Source organism: Alexandromys fortis, unplaced genomic scaffold (assembly GCF_014885135.2).
Source record: "Alexandromys fortis isolate MF-2015 unplaced genomic scaffold, M_Fortis_MF-2015_v1.1 scaffold_116, whole genome shotgun sequence".
Classification (NCBI taxonomy): domain Eukaryota; kingdom Metazoa; phylum Chordata; class Mammalia; order Rodentia; family Cricetidae; genus Alexandromys; species Alexandromys fortis.
Window position 1 is genome coordinate 5383464 of NW_026067998.1, and position 15414 is coordinate 5398877.

General features: G+C 39.0%; 1 long non-coding RNA gene across 1 annotated transcript in view; it reads left to right on the forward strand.

Annotated features, from left to right (window-relative positions):
• The window catches only part of LOC126512644 (uncharacterized), a 51334-nt gene extending 49606 nt beyond the window's left edge, over window positions 1–1728 (forward strand). The window contains exon 3 of the long non-coding RNA XR_007595111.1: window positions 249–1728. This is a non-coding gene — a long non-coding RNA (uncharacterized lncRNA). The remainder of the gene's footprint in view (window positions 1–248) is intronic.
• The last annotated feature ends 13686 nt before the right edge of the window (window positions 1729–15414 follow it).

A 15414-nucleotide genomic window follows, 5' to 3' on the forward strand; every position in this document is an offset into this window, starting at 1 on the left:
GAGGAGGAAACTTTTTTTTTTCTTATTCTCAATAAAAAAAACTTAAAAAATAAAATAAAATAAAATAAAATAAAAAAAGAAAAAGAAAAAAAAAACATAATACCTATTCACATGTTAAGCCTTTACATGAGTTTGTCCTCTTGCAGGTAGATGACAGATTCATTGGTGTGTGGTGGGTTACCATTTGTTTTCTAACAAATACAGAGCTTCAGAAAGTTTAATTTTCTGGTTTCATGTTTTCTTCACAGAATGAAACTCACACCACTTCTGAAAATAAAATTCACCAGCTGACAGCAGACCACATCAAGCATGGTTTTCTCCAGAACTTGGCCACTTCTGTTTCTGTCTATGTGTATTTGAAGCAAGAGGAACACATGTGTGTGTGACTTTAATTAGGAGAACGTTTGAATTGCTACGGGTGCTGCAGTCGCGTAAATTGTAGCTGCAACCTGATTCAAATCAGGTGATATGGCTGAAGAAGTAAGCCTTCGTAGTAATTGTAGAAACTTCAGGCGGAGTTCTTAGGTGAAATCTCTCTGCATTACAGATGCTTGTATAGGAGGAGGACAAATGAAAGGTTGTCATGTTGTGTGGCATGATAGCTAACATACGCAATGAGAAACTGTCTCTGAACTCAGATTTGATTTCCAGCATCCACATGGGGACTCATGACTGTCTGTAGATGTAATTACAAAGGATTTAATGCCCTATTGTGGCCTCCATGGCACCGGGAATGCATGTGGTACACAGACATATATGCAGGCAAAATAACCATAAACATAAAATATTTTTAATTAAAAACTAACAAAAAAAATCATTGTTCAATAGAAAGATACATAGGAATATGGCAAGTATGTGATATTCCCAACTTCAGTGATGGTTAAATAATATGGTATATTGTACCAATTACACAAACTCAAAATTCCAGAGACAAGACCCCATGTCTCACAAGTTCACTTGTGATGATGACATCACCAACCAGGCCCGGATAAATGGTTGGATATTAAATCCACACGTCTTGTACGTCCATTCCAGATCTTCTTAGATAAGGGGAATGTTCCAAATTTCCAACAGAATGAATAATTCTGTCAGATGGACAGCATGGATCAGCGACATGTGAATGGCAGTCCTTGGGCAGCATGTGTTATCCAGAAGTCAACCTTCAGGTATGAACACCAAAAGCACATGGCATGCAAAGCACACATCTCTATGCATGTAGTCCTCAGTCAGCCACACAGTCATGTTCTCACTGTTTCCATCAGGATCGATTTGAAGAGAAAGTTGTAAGGCTCCGGAGCAGTGCAATAGCTAGCGATTTGAATCTACCTACTTGCTCAGAAGGTGAATCTCAGTAAACTCTAAACTTATGTCTGGGCCTGGATGGTGATGTCAACACCACATCATCACATGTGGGCTTGTGAGACATGGAGTCTTGTCTCTAGGGTTTTGTGTAATTGATGCAATGTACCATATTATTTAAATTACTTTAATTTATTTTAAAATAATATTGAATGCCACTCTTACAATAAAGTTATAATAAATATTATAAATATAAAAATACAAGTCATAGATACCACTATCACTCCCAAATAATCAACGTTGTCAATAAAATATCATTAAAATACATACCGCCCAAAGTTTCTTCAGAGTGTATTTTTACATGTTATATAATTACTACAGCTTTGTAAAACATTTCAAGAAAGTCATAAAATAATGAAGAGGAACTATAATCACCACAATTCTGCCATCCCAGTGATAATTATTTTCATACCTGTGTTTTTACTCTTCTTATTGCCACTCTAAATATACACTGTGTTATTTAGTTTACAAATTAAAATTTATGCAATTTTCTTTCGTGTTTGTTCTTTTTACTTATCAGCTGTAACTCAATTTAATATTCTTTAGGAATTTTGACTGTGTCTCAAAGTATAATTGGCTTTATGTTATATTTACTTTCATTAGGTAGTCTTAATTTATTTGAAGTTATCAGAAATATCTCTTTATGGTGATTTTCAATTTTAATGACTTTTTTTGTTTCAGCAGTTCTGTCTTATGTAGCACTTTCTGGTACTTATGTGATGTTCCTTAGGACAACTGGACTGTAGCACAGGAGGAGAATCATCGTGGGCTGATAGAGTTTTCATACCTGATATCCTTATATAGGTGAACAGTCTACCTAAAACAGACTCGGAGTTACGCATAGAAAGGAATAAGTAACTGAGTCACAATCCTATTGAAAGAGATTTTGCATGTTTTAAAAGAAAAAGATAAACTCTCTTTCATGCTCAGGGTATTTGAGGGAGGGAATTTTTCTCTTAATTCTTTGTCTGGGCATCATTTTTTAAAATCTTTTTATGTTTTGGCTATTATACGATGGTTTCCAGTTTTGTGTTTTTATGAAATTTGTGTGTGTGTGTGTGTGTGTATGTATGTGTGTGTGTGAATATGTGCTTCTTGCTTCTTATGCTTTTCCTATGACTCTTTTTATCCCATTAGTTTTGTCTTTTTTGTTTGGTTTGTTTGTTTTTATTTTATTGTATTTATTTTACTACTATTATTACTTTAGATGCCTCTTTGTTTTTTTAATGAGAAAAAGAAAAAAAAGGGTGTGCATTTCATGGGGGTGGGGGTGGGAGAAGCTGGGAGATGTGGAAAGAGAAACCATGATCAGAATATATTGCATTGAAAAAAACCCTAATTTCAATAAAAAATATAGTCTAAATTTTAAAAACACCTAAAAAGACTATATTAAGGGATGTTTTTGTTCAATGTAAGCTGTTTGAGTAAACTAAAGAATAAGCCATAAATAACACCTGAAGGACCGAGACAGACTAAAGAGCACTCAGCAATACAGTGGTTCCTAAAGAGCACCAATGTTGAAAAAGCATCCTATAGTGCACTTCTATCGACATCCCACAACTATCCCCTCTGCTGGTAATTCTCCTTTGTTGAGAGCCCTGCTAATATCATCAAGATGAGGCAGAACACCTGAATCTTTATTAGAGCAAAGGTTAAAATGCTATTAAGTCTTATCTCAGCATCCAGTCCCTTGACTTATTTCTTTAGAAACAGCCAGAAATTTCTCTTCACTTTTATTAAGGTTACTTGGCTCTCTACTACTAGATGTTTTCATGGAGACTTTGTTGGTTTGAGGGGATTGACAGATAGCCATGAAGAGAACTTGGAGCCAGACTGAAAATTCAGTGGATGTTCTGATAATAGAGCAGCTATAACACATCCTACATTGAAAATTACTTGGAAAGAATGCACTGTGGGGGAGCATTTTTAATATCAGGAATGTAATCAATGTAGATGATACTGACCCTACTATCCTATATTAAATGGAAGATGTTGTATCCCAGGCAATAGTTGGACTACGAAATTTCACTCTGAAAACATTAAGGATCAAAGGGAGGTGGTCCATAGATGTCAAGTACCACCAGCCTGCAAATGCTCTCATATGATTATGGAGTATATCCAGTTTAACTGTGTGCCTTGTTTACATAAGCATAAAGTACATAAATACCTGTGTATTACCCCCACATTTCCACAGGAACATTAAATATGCTCTGAGAATTATAGGGGAGTTATTGGTTGTGGGACAAGTAAAATCTGTCTCGATTTTCCTATGAGCAGGAAATGATGATTGTTCAAAAATAGGCATGCATATCAGTGTTCCCAGAATTTACACTGTGGTTGGCTTCTCTGGGACATCCTTTGCCCCTTTGGAAACCAGAACACAGAGAAAGTGCAAGAATCCAGGGCTCAATCCTCATCCTCTATAGTACTAACAAGTAAATGGATAAAACATGGAAAAGGGAGTGATAAAAACATGGTGGAATATTTCATCTTTACCCCATATCCTTCAAATTCAGAGACATGAGAACAGCTTCTACTTCTAGTGTAATAAGTAAGTCTTTTGTGCTATTTTTTATTCATTTATTAAAGATTTCTGTCTCTTCCCCACCACCGCCTCCAATTTCCCTCCCCCTTCCCCAATCAAGTCCCCCTCCCTCGTCAGCCCAAAGAGCAATCAGGGTTCCCTGCCCTGTGAGAAGTCCAAGGACTACCCACCTCCATCCAGGTCTAGTAAGGTGAGCAACGAAACTGCCTAGGCTCCCACAAAGCCAATACGTGCAGTAAGATCAAAAACCCATTGCCATTGTTCTTGAGTTCTCAGTAGTCCTCCTTGTCCACTATGTTCAGCGAGACTGGTTTTATCCCGGGCTTTTATCAAATCAAGACAACTTTAAGATACCATCTTACACCTGTCAGAATGGCGAAAATAAAAAACACCAATGATAGCCTTTGCTGGAGAGGTTGTGGAGAAAGGGGTACACTCATCCATTGCTGGTGGGAATGCAAACTCGTGCAACCACTTTGGAAAGCAGTGTGGAGGTTTCTTAGGAAATTCGGGAACAGCCTACCCTTGGACCCAGCAATACCACTCTTGGGAATATACCCAAGAGAGGCCTTATCATACATTAAGTAAATCTTTTATTATTCTTTATGTAGCTACACTGCTCAGATCAGGACATGATGGAAAAGGCAGTGCTGTTGCTCTGAAGTAGATATTCTCTGACTCATGTCAAGCCCTGTTCACTTGAGGTCTCCTGACTATCCCTGTTTCTTTCCCAAGTAGCAAGAAAGTTCTCCTGGAAGTGGCTTATCTACTTATCTATTCTGCCTCATCTTGACGGTATTAGCAGGAATATCAACAAAGAAGAGTTATCAGCAAAGGGGATAGTTGTGGGATGTCTATTGAAGTGCACTATAGGATGCTTTTTCGACATTGGTGCTTTTTCGACATAGGAACCACTGTATTGCTGAGTGCTCTTTATTCTCTCTTGATTTGGGGAGAAGATACATTAGGAAGACCCACAACATAGACTCTGGAATAGTAGTGTGGTGGTTTGAATGAGAATGATCCTCATAAGCTCTCATATTTTAATACTCTGTTCCCAGTTGGTGGAACTGTTTGCAAAGTGATTAGGAAGTGTGGCCTTGTTGGAGGAGGTGTGTTGGTTCCTGTAGGCTTTTAGGTTTCCAAAGACTCTCACCATCCCCAGTGTTACTCTTGCCATTTGCTTCCTAATTTGTGAATGAGTTTGTGAGTTCTTAGCTGCTACTATTGCTATGCCTTTCCTCTCCCATCATGGACTCTAACCTTCTGAAACTGCAAGCCAATTAAATATCTTCTTTTATGAACTGTCTTAATCATAATGATATAAAAGTAACTAAGACAAAGAGAATCCCTTCCTTCTGTATTAGGTGGAAACAAAGGGATGAGGATAAGCTGAGGTATCTCCGACCTAAAGTTATGGGTCCCAGATCCCAAAATAGCTGTGTCTGATTCTTTTTCCCCCTTTGATACATCCCCCAATATTGCTCCTTATTTCCTGTCACTCTAGCTGACTGTGATTTCAGAATTTCTCTGCGTAATCCCAATGAAATATCAGAGAACTCAAATAATACCTTTCAATATCCAAAACTTGTTGTCTCCAAGGAAGATCAGAGATCAAAGGTGCAGTGCCAGCAATTTATTAAAGAATACATTCTGACCCTAGGGCCATTGTTGCATTTATTTATTTATTTATTTATTTAATACTTTATTTATTTATTTTGCATAATCCTGTCTACACACTTGAAGTATCTTGGGTCCCTAATGCACCGTGTTCTGCCTCACGTTCCACATGCCTCAAGTATGTATGCTCTGAGTTGAAGATAGGCATCATTACCTCACAAATCGGTGCTGAGTAGGGCTGCCCTTTGGTAACTATATTTAGTCTCTTTCAGGATAGTATTGACCCTGCGGAAGGTTAAGTGCTTTGATTTGAAAAAGATCTCCTGCTGGGTCACAGGGCAAACCCTGGCAAGTAAAAGTAACAAAAATCTAGGATTGGATTTAAAAAGACTTCAACCGCTCTGCTTAGAGGCAGTTAATGGAACTAGCAATTTTTTTTCTCCACAAAGTTTGATGAAGTGGACAAAATACCGATGTGTGGTCCATGTGAACTATGGGGTCAGAGCAAGAATGTGCTCTCTGGATCTGATACTTGAGTGACAGACACATGCTCTGAGAATATGCAAGTTTGAGAAATGGAAGTTTTAACGAAGTTTAAACACTAAATATAATAGATAAGTCTATAAGATGTATTTATACTAAAAGCAAAACATGGAGATGGAAGTAGACAATTGTTATGTCGATCACCCTATTTTCACACACTCAACTGAATGGATATTCGAGTCTGAAAAGGCCTCTGTGAAGTCCTTGACATAAAAGAAAAAGCAGAGTGAAAATTCACAGTAAACACATTACAAAGATGTTAGTTGACATAGCACTAAAAAGAATCTTACTCCAGAAAGAAAAGGGGAGGTGACATGTCAGGTCCTACATCAACGAGCCTGGGCTGGCCTTGCACCATGGAGAGCCCTTTCCCAGAAGGTAATGGAAAGTACAGGTGATATACTAGTATCTGAAGAGCTTTGTCCATTCAAGCACAACCAAGGTAGTTCAGGATCCTACATAGGAGAGTTCATTCCTCTAAAATTTCTATGGCTTATTGATTTCAATTCAAAGTTATATTGCAGTTCTGGGTGCTTTCAGACAATAATATACAATTCTCCAACTCCCTCGACATCACCTGAACATCCCACAACACAATCACTACTGACACTCATTCCCAAGACCTAGCATTGTTCTGCATTGGTTGAAAAAAGTCCCACAAGGCTAACCCACTTCCGACAGTGATAGAAAAATCTAAAGCTATTGACCCCCTGCTAACGCAGCCCCTTCCACCAATTAGGCTAAACAATCAAATAGAACAGTTCTCCAAACTTAGGAAGGCATTTACTTTATGTTTACTGGCTTTATGAAAAGACTGTAATGGATGCCAGATGTACAGGTACAAAGAGAAAGAGCTCCTGTCCCTGTGGAGTTTGGGGTTTATCACCCTACCGGCACATGACTGTCTTCAGCTGTTTCAAATTTTTTCATTTGTTGTTTAGCAGTTTGCATAGAACTTAATCTTCATCCCTCTCCCATTCCCTACTTCCCAGAATCTTATGGCTGGGGAGTAAATATCCAGATGTCTAAATCATGCATTTTCTACTGGCCAGTCCTCTCTTGTAGCAAGCTGGGAACTAACTCAGGGTGTGCCAGATCATCCAGCAGCACAGCCTGGCGCCACATCTCAAATGGGATTGGAGCTAGCCCTTTGTGAATAATAAGCTACCCCTCTATTCAGAAATGAAGGGGAGTGAGCTGTGCCATCCCCCAAAAAAGATAAGGCCTATTTTCCCCTTTGACATGGGAGTCCATGCAGCTTTTTGCAGACTGGGGTGCAGGAACATTGTAAGAGGTAGATGACCCAGAAAACAAAGTCTACACATTAATGTATGCCTGAACATCCTCTGCAGCACTGGGAGAACTTGCTTTGTGAATGCTTGTAAATAAAATGGTACTGACATAATATGGGAATGACCTTGGTTTTAAAGTTAAGTAAATGCTTTTATAGCAACATCACTGATCAGTTTTCTTAAGGGCAGAAAGCTCTGTAGCTTTATAATGCCACAAATGCTTTTTACAGAGAAAGGCACTAAAGATGGTTCCCTAAAGAGATGTGATAAATTTATTAAAATGTCCCTTTAAAACCCCTTTCTCCTAGCTTCTGAAAGTTTTGGCACAGTTAGTAAAAGCTCGAGGCATTGCATCCTCTAATACACGAGGTATGTCCTACAGTGAAAACTATTCACATCTACTCTGACCTGCTTTTAGTCTCACAGGAAGACCATTTCCTTTTTAGAAGTTCCCTGTTTTGTCAATGAAGTTCTGGGTCTGCTTGGGAAAGGTTACTAAAACGCCAGTATGACTTTGGGTTGCTAAACAATAGTTAACATGTGTTTTCCATAATGAAACACATTCAAGGTCAAGCTCCCCTATCTCTTACCTATATATCAGAAAAATGATTCTGAATGAGATCTCTTAGGCTCTACGAAGAGTTGCCCATGGCCAGCTGGGTTCTCTTTTTGAGCACAAGGCCTGAAACACTCATGCCCATGTGTCTTGTAAGGACTGCTTTGGGTGGAGCTAGGACTATGCAGGCATGCTTCTGTGTAACTCAATGTAATAAAATCTTATGGACAGGCTACAGTTGGAAAAGCAAAAGCAGAGAGAGAATGTCAGTGGTGATGCTATAGATTGATGAAAAGGGACAGAGCCACAGATAAACTACCAATTCTGGAGCAGTTTCTTGCCATTTTCCTTCCATTGGATGAGAGTCCCAGACGGTGAGTTTCTTCGCATGCCTGTGCGCTTAAGCTCCTTCCCATTTAACAGGAAGGAAAGCAGAGCTCCTCACAGTATGCAAATAGTTGATTCAACTATGTGCTCATCAATGAATGAATGGAAGGTAAGTCATGTGGTATATATACATACCATTATGGACATTCTATTATTTGTAACAACATGGATAGAAATGATGGCTCTGTGTGAAGAAAAGTAACTAGAGTATAAAAGACAAAAGCTACATGCTCTAACATAGGTGACACCGTTGGAGAAAGGAAACAGTAGATTGATAGTTACCAGATGCCGGTGAGAGGATTGATGGAGTGAAGGTGTGGGGTAGGTTTAACAAAAGGTAGTGAGTGCTAGATAGTAAAACAAAATTCTTGCCAGGGATTGCAAACTAGGCTGAATGTGGATAATGATAATAGATGTCATATGTCAAAATGCTACAAGATGAGGATTTGAATGTTCCCATTACTAAGCAGTGCTAAATGTCTGCAGACGCATTCCCCCATAACTGAGCTGCGAAGCACTGGTTGGAAGAAAGCATTTCCTAGCTTAAATTTTCACACCATCCCTTGTTATATACAGCTTCCTCTGGCCTCACAATGCACAGAACTCACACATTTTGCCACAGGCAAAGCATTCTCAGATTTTAATATCACCCAAATGACTAAAAAAAATGATCTCATCTAAAACTCCAGCATAGGAGGTGTGTTGGGGGCAAGCCAGCCTCGAAGATGTTGTGGGTAGACTTTTGGAAATGTCAGATTGATCTTGAGGATAGCAGACTTTGTCCCTGACTTGTGGAAAATTATACCACTCTTAAGTTGGCAAAGGAAATATAATATGGAAATTTGAGATTTTACAAGGGCAGAGTTTAACCATCAGAAATAGCCACAGTTCAAATTCAGTCAAACGTAAGCAATTTCACACATATAAATGATAGACAATAACAGTGTTGGTGGGACCTGTGAGCGGGCACATTACTGCTGTAGGGCCTCAAGTCATAGAGAAGGCCCAGAAACACACCCAGGGAAGGATAAGCTCACCACAAACAGCTGTTCTTGCAGGAAGAGTGGCAGAAGAGAAGAGACTCCCGGAAGTCCAGGAGTCATGAATCCAGGAATTGCTCTTAGCACAGGTGAAGTCATCACAATTACACTATTTGGAGATAGAGGGATCACGTTTGCTCTTCAATAAACGGTATAATGCAACATGGCAATTCATGCAAACATGGGGCTTGATTGTAATGTGTGTAATGAATGTACCTTATCATCAGGGTCCACATGTTGGGTCAGAATGGATTTTTTCCTCACTTTAGAAAACTAGATATGACTGGCATACTCACACCTTCGTCTGCATCCTGGCAGGGGGCATCTAGACCATCCAATAAGAAGCTGCACAGGTAGCAATGGGGAGCTAGACTGCTGTGCAGGAGGAGATTTTTCTTAGTCAAGAGCCCACAATAGGATTCCACTTTCCTTGTTAGGAATTCATTACCTGCTGGGGTATGGCACTTTCCTGCTAGTTCAAGTTCTCTTTGCAGGGCTCTTGAACTCAGCCCCAGCAGCTTCTTGCCACAGAGGGCTTTAGCCCCACGGGGACTATCCATATTACCAGCTGTGACAGGTTCATTATAGATTTAGAAGCAAAAAACAACCTCACTACCCACAAAATAAGCTTATAGGGCAATGTGTCCTTGCTTATGTAATGGACTAAGAGTCCCTTTTATTTTCATGGACTACCTATTAACTTAAAAAATACAAATCAAATATTAATTTCTTCAAAGCAGTTAGTACATTGAATCTTTTTCCGGCATTCCTTTTACCATGTGAAACAAAGGGAAAAGGTGACTAGCTTTCCATTCTAAAATCAAATCATCATGTGACAAACCTTGAGGATCTGTGGACTAGTTACAGATCGAAGGAGCATTTTATGGTCCTGTGTGTTAATTTTGCAATTTGTAAATCAGAACAGGAATGTATACAAGACTTGTTGGCAGTGTTTCATTAGCCCTGAGGAGATGCTAGCTATCACCACCTCTACTGTGGTAATTGTTGTTATATAATTTTGACCCCAAAAGATTATCCCTTGAAAGGAGATGGAGGTGAGGGGGGTGGGTGAGGGTAGGAGGGAGGGAACAGGAGGGAACAGAAGGAGAGGAGGGAGGGGAAACCGTGGTTGGTATGTAAAATAAGTAAAGAAAAACAAACAAACAAATAAATAAATAAATAGAAAACCCCTGACTATATTGCTTTATATGCACTGCAGAAGAACACTTGTTTTCATTTCAACACCATTCAGCTATAGGTGACCAACAATTTTAAAGTACTAGACCTGGATGGAGGTGGGTGGTCCTTGGACTTCCCACAGGGCAGAGAACCCTGATTGCTTTTTGGGCTGACGAGGGAGGGGGACTTGATTGGGGGAGGGGGAGGGAAAGGGGAGGCGGCGGTGGGGAAGAGACAGAAATCTTTAATAAATAAATAAATAAATAAATAAATTTAAAAAAAAAAGACTGCCTTGTAGGCAGAGGCCATTTGTTCATTTTTGACCGCCCAGACCTGAAATAATTACACAGAAACTGTATTAATTGCAACACTGCTTGGCCAACAGCTTAGGCTTTTATTAAGTAACTTTTATATTTTAAATTAACCCATTTTTTATTAATCTGTGACTCACCATGAGGTTGTGGCCTACTGGTAAGGTTTTGGCTGGCAGCTGGTGCTGGTGTCTTTCTCTTTAGGTAGCTACATTGTTTGTCTCCGAGTCTGTCTTTTTTTTTTCTTTATCTCTGCTTAAAATCTTTGCCGTGTTCTATTTTGCGCTGCCATGGGCCCAAAGCAGTTTCTTTAATGACCAATGGTAATAAAGCATATTTACAGCATACAGAGGGGACTCCCACATCACTGCGTCTCACGTTGTTAACATGTGAACAGAATCGCACAAATTGGAGATATTAATTTCTCTTCTCTGAATCCTTGACATTTAAAAAATATCCATTTCTATCCCAAGAGGTATGTATTATTTTGATCACTGATATCTAAATTTCTTAATGATAACAAGGTATGTTCATGTTGCTATTGCATTGTGTTTGAAAATTTTGCCTGGTATATATTTATTGTTGGAACCTCTCACCTTAAGAGAAGTATACCAGAAACAAAACAAAATTGTTTTTCTTTATACCTCTCTCTAGGCCTGGAGAAAACATTCATTTGCTACTTGTAAATAAATAAATAAATAAAACAGTAATATATCCTAGGACATAGCAAAGGGAAAACAGAGAAAGGGAAAGAGAAGAGCTTCCTGTCTACGAATTCCATTGCATAACAGGATGTGATATATTGGTGAGACCGCTCACGCTAAAGACGGTGTGTACGCATCTTCCCTTATTTGATAGCCATCAAACACTAGCTGCTAGTACGCTTCAAAATAAAGGATAGTGACTCACCATCTACGTTAATGCAAAGATCATCTACAGCAGTGAGAAACCCACAGCACAGTCAACTTCACATCAGCCTGCAGCTCTTTATGCCAGTAATTTGCAACCTTCTTGATTGGCAGCCTCATTCTGCCACTACCCAGAATCCCTCCGGATTCTTGTCACTGGATCTGGCTTGAGTTAGAGAGACTAAAAGAGGCTGAACGTGTTCAAGCTTAAGGCTGACTTTTTTTTGTTTGTTTGGTTGGTTGGTTTTTTTTTTTTTTTTTTTTTTGGTAATTGTAATATTTCAACTACTTGGGTGAACTTGGATTATTTTTTCAGGAGCCCCTTTCCCCACCCCTTTTTGTCTGCTTAGCATGAGGCATGTGGATTTTACATTTTCCTTCTTCCAATCATATTTCTGTCTTCTCTTTCCTGGGGACAGCCAGGCTTCTCACACAGGATCACTCTTGAATGCTTAGAAGGAAGGAAGCTGGTTCTGATTTTAGCAATCTTCTAGGGGTGTCAATGTTTCTCAGTAAACCCTTTCAGGGGACAGTTTCCAGCTAGGATATCACTACTCTAGGCCCTGCCCTGAGAACTTTCAATACTACTGACAATTTCTCCAAGTGCAGGCACCCTTCTGCTTACATGAAATTTATCAGCCCAACCCACAGGTAATGAATACATCACACAACACAGTACGAGAAACCGGTTTCAACTTGACTTTTTTCTCCCCAAACCTCAGTGTTTTGCTTACTAAATGCAGTTCCTACATTTAGCCAGCAAAAGCCCCCAAATCCCAATTAAGTTTAGTTTTCAAGCAAACAACAGATATACATGAAATATAAATGTTTCCTCACACAATGTTGTAAAACTTGTTCTCAGCATAAAATTGCATTTTATCTAGTGTCTAGTTTGTTATCACCTTAATACTGAAAGGTGGTGCTTTTATTGCTCTAAATCCCAGTCCAAATTTCAATGGAGATATTTTTTTTAATCTCCTTCCCATTTAGTTGATTCCTCTGCCTGGCTCTTGACAGAGGATTAGGCGCAGCAGGCAGATACCTTTTTCTCATAGATTGTCCCACGAGTGTGAGGAAGCAGGGACACACACTCATCCCCATCACTTAACGTGCCTCTAGCCTCTGCCTTCATTCCTCCTGTGTTTCTCCTTGACCTTAATCTAGGTGTGAGTGGAAAACAGCGTAGCGTGTAAGAGTTTGCAAGTTATGTGTTCCCGTTGCTCCCTGCGAGTCGCCTAACACCGTGAAGCTGGACTGCTGGTGGGAAACCTTGGAGTGTACAAGGTGACTTCAACACTTTCAAGTCCTCTAAAATAACCGACTCAACAAGCTGGAGAACACGGTAGCAAGGTTTTCCCTCCTGGATTGTAACACCGAGCAGCAGAGGCGTGGGATTATCGTCTCAGTCTCGTGCACTTGAGGGACTGTCAGTCATTAGGTTATCTTCTATAGCAGGAGGTAAAAATATTTCACCCAAAGCAACGGGATTCTCAAGGAGATAATTTCTAATGCCCCGAAATGCTTAGGAAATGTGAAAGAAAAAAAAATCATAAAGGTTTCCGTGGGCCTATCTTTATTCTAGAGGGATCTTTACGGCTTCTTATTTTTCTTCTCTCATACATTACATCCAGACCACAATTTCCCTCCCTCCACACCTCCCAGGACTCCCACCATCTACCTTTTCCCCTACACTTCCCTTTAGAAAAGAGCAGGGCTCCCTGGGAAATCAACTGAATGTATAACAAGTTAAAAGAAGACTAGGCACAAACCCTCATATCAAGGCTGGATGAGGCAACCCAGTGGAAGTAAGAGTCTTAAGATTCACCCCAACTCCAACTGTTAGGATTCTCACAAGAACACCAAGTTATACAATCATAACATATATGCAGGAGACCGAGCTCAGACACATGCAGACTCCATGGTTATCTGTTCTGTCTCTGTGCACCCCTATGAGCCCAGCTTAGTCGGTCGGTGGGTGACTGCTCTGATGGGGTCCTCTCTGTCTACAGGCCATACATGTACATACAGGAAGTGTCCGGTGGTCCCAGTCGCTGTATCATAGAGTTCCTTGGTTGTCATAGAGGTCCTGGGTTGTAGTTGAAGTTGTGTCATCTCAATCAAAGCAGATGTTCTGTTTTTCTTTTATTTTTTAAAAATTTTTCATTTTGCATAGCAATTCCAGAACCTTCTCCCTCCCCATGTCCAGTTCCTCTCACATTCCTCCCATGGCACAGTTATACCAAATGTGGGCCAAGTACTCAACTATTTGAGTCTGTGGGGCCGTTCTCATTCAAATCAGCACACTGGGTATTCACTATTTCCACACTCAACTGTTGAATGACTCAAAAATTAGCTCAGGAGACATTTTAATGTCAGAGATCATATCCAATTCTCTCTTGAACTTATGCCTGACATAAGCTGAGTAATCAAAAGAAATGGATCAGAAAAATAAATGATGTGATCCAAAGTTTTCCTAAGCAGGGTGGAATAATGGCTAAAAATGTATTCCTTTGGATGAAGGTTGTGAGGATTTCTGGATACTTACAAAGATGAGGAAAGAAGTACCTCTCTATACCTCCCAAAAACTTTCCATATATGATTGGAATTAATCAGCTCTCATAGCACAGTGGGAGTGTAGAAGATGGATTTTTTGGAATCTTTGTAGTGCTCATATGTTCATAAGATGCTTGTGATACATGGAATTTAACCTATATTTTAAATTAGGAATGCGTAACTTGGAGGTAATCAATGATTTTTTTAATTGAGTTAATTATCTATAAATTCAAGAATTAATCAGCATGTTTTTATAGTGTTTTTTTCCCCATTAGGCTCTAGGCTGTCTAGTATAAATTTGGCCTGGCCAGATCTTTACCTGTATAAAGATCATAATTATCTGCCCATTGGCCTTTTGACTGAAAACAATGCTAAGTAGGATAGTCAGTGATCTAACTTATGTGCTATTACAATATTAGGATCAAAGAACCCACATTGAAGCTGGACTGAGGCTTGGTGCTATTAATCTGAAGGGTTAGCAGGTACAATTTGAAAAATACAATCATCATTTGTCTCATTCTGCTTCAAACTGGAATTACTTTGTCTTCAAGTTACATATGGTTAATAAACATTTACCAAGCTAGCTATCCCACATAAAACTTAGAGCCTAGTGAATTGTTCCTGTATACCAAGTCTTCTATTTTATTCTGTAAATTCAATACTAAATAATATTTTTAAAATGTATACCAAGGTTCCAAGAAACCAAGACTTATTTAAAGACTATATGAGAAAATTTTATTTGGAGAATATTAGAATATTATTGATTCAGAACCCAAATCCTTAAGCTATCATTTATTAATTATTCATTTCTCATCTCATTACTCACCTCTGTCTCTAGCTTAAAGTTGTTTTAATTATCAGATAAAACATATAGACTATACTCTTAACAGAACACTAGCTTCTGCCAACTGTCTGAATTCCCAGAATATTTCCCACTAAGTTCAGTCTCTTTCTTCTTGAAAGAGCCACCACCTTTCTACTACAAAAAAATGTTCCTACTTAAAGCACTCCTACTGAATTACATATTAATTGTCAAAATATTTTTACAAATATTTAAGTTTAGTTGTAAAATTCTTTTCTATGATCTTTAGTCCTCTGATTGGTGGTTATATAATCAAAGG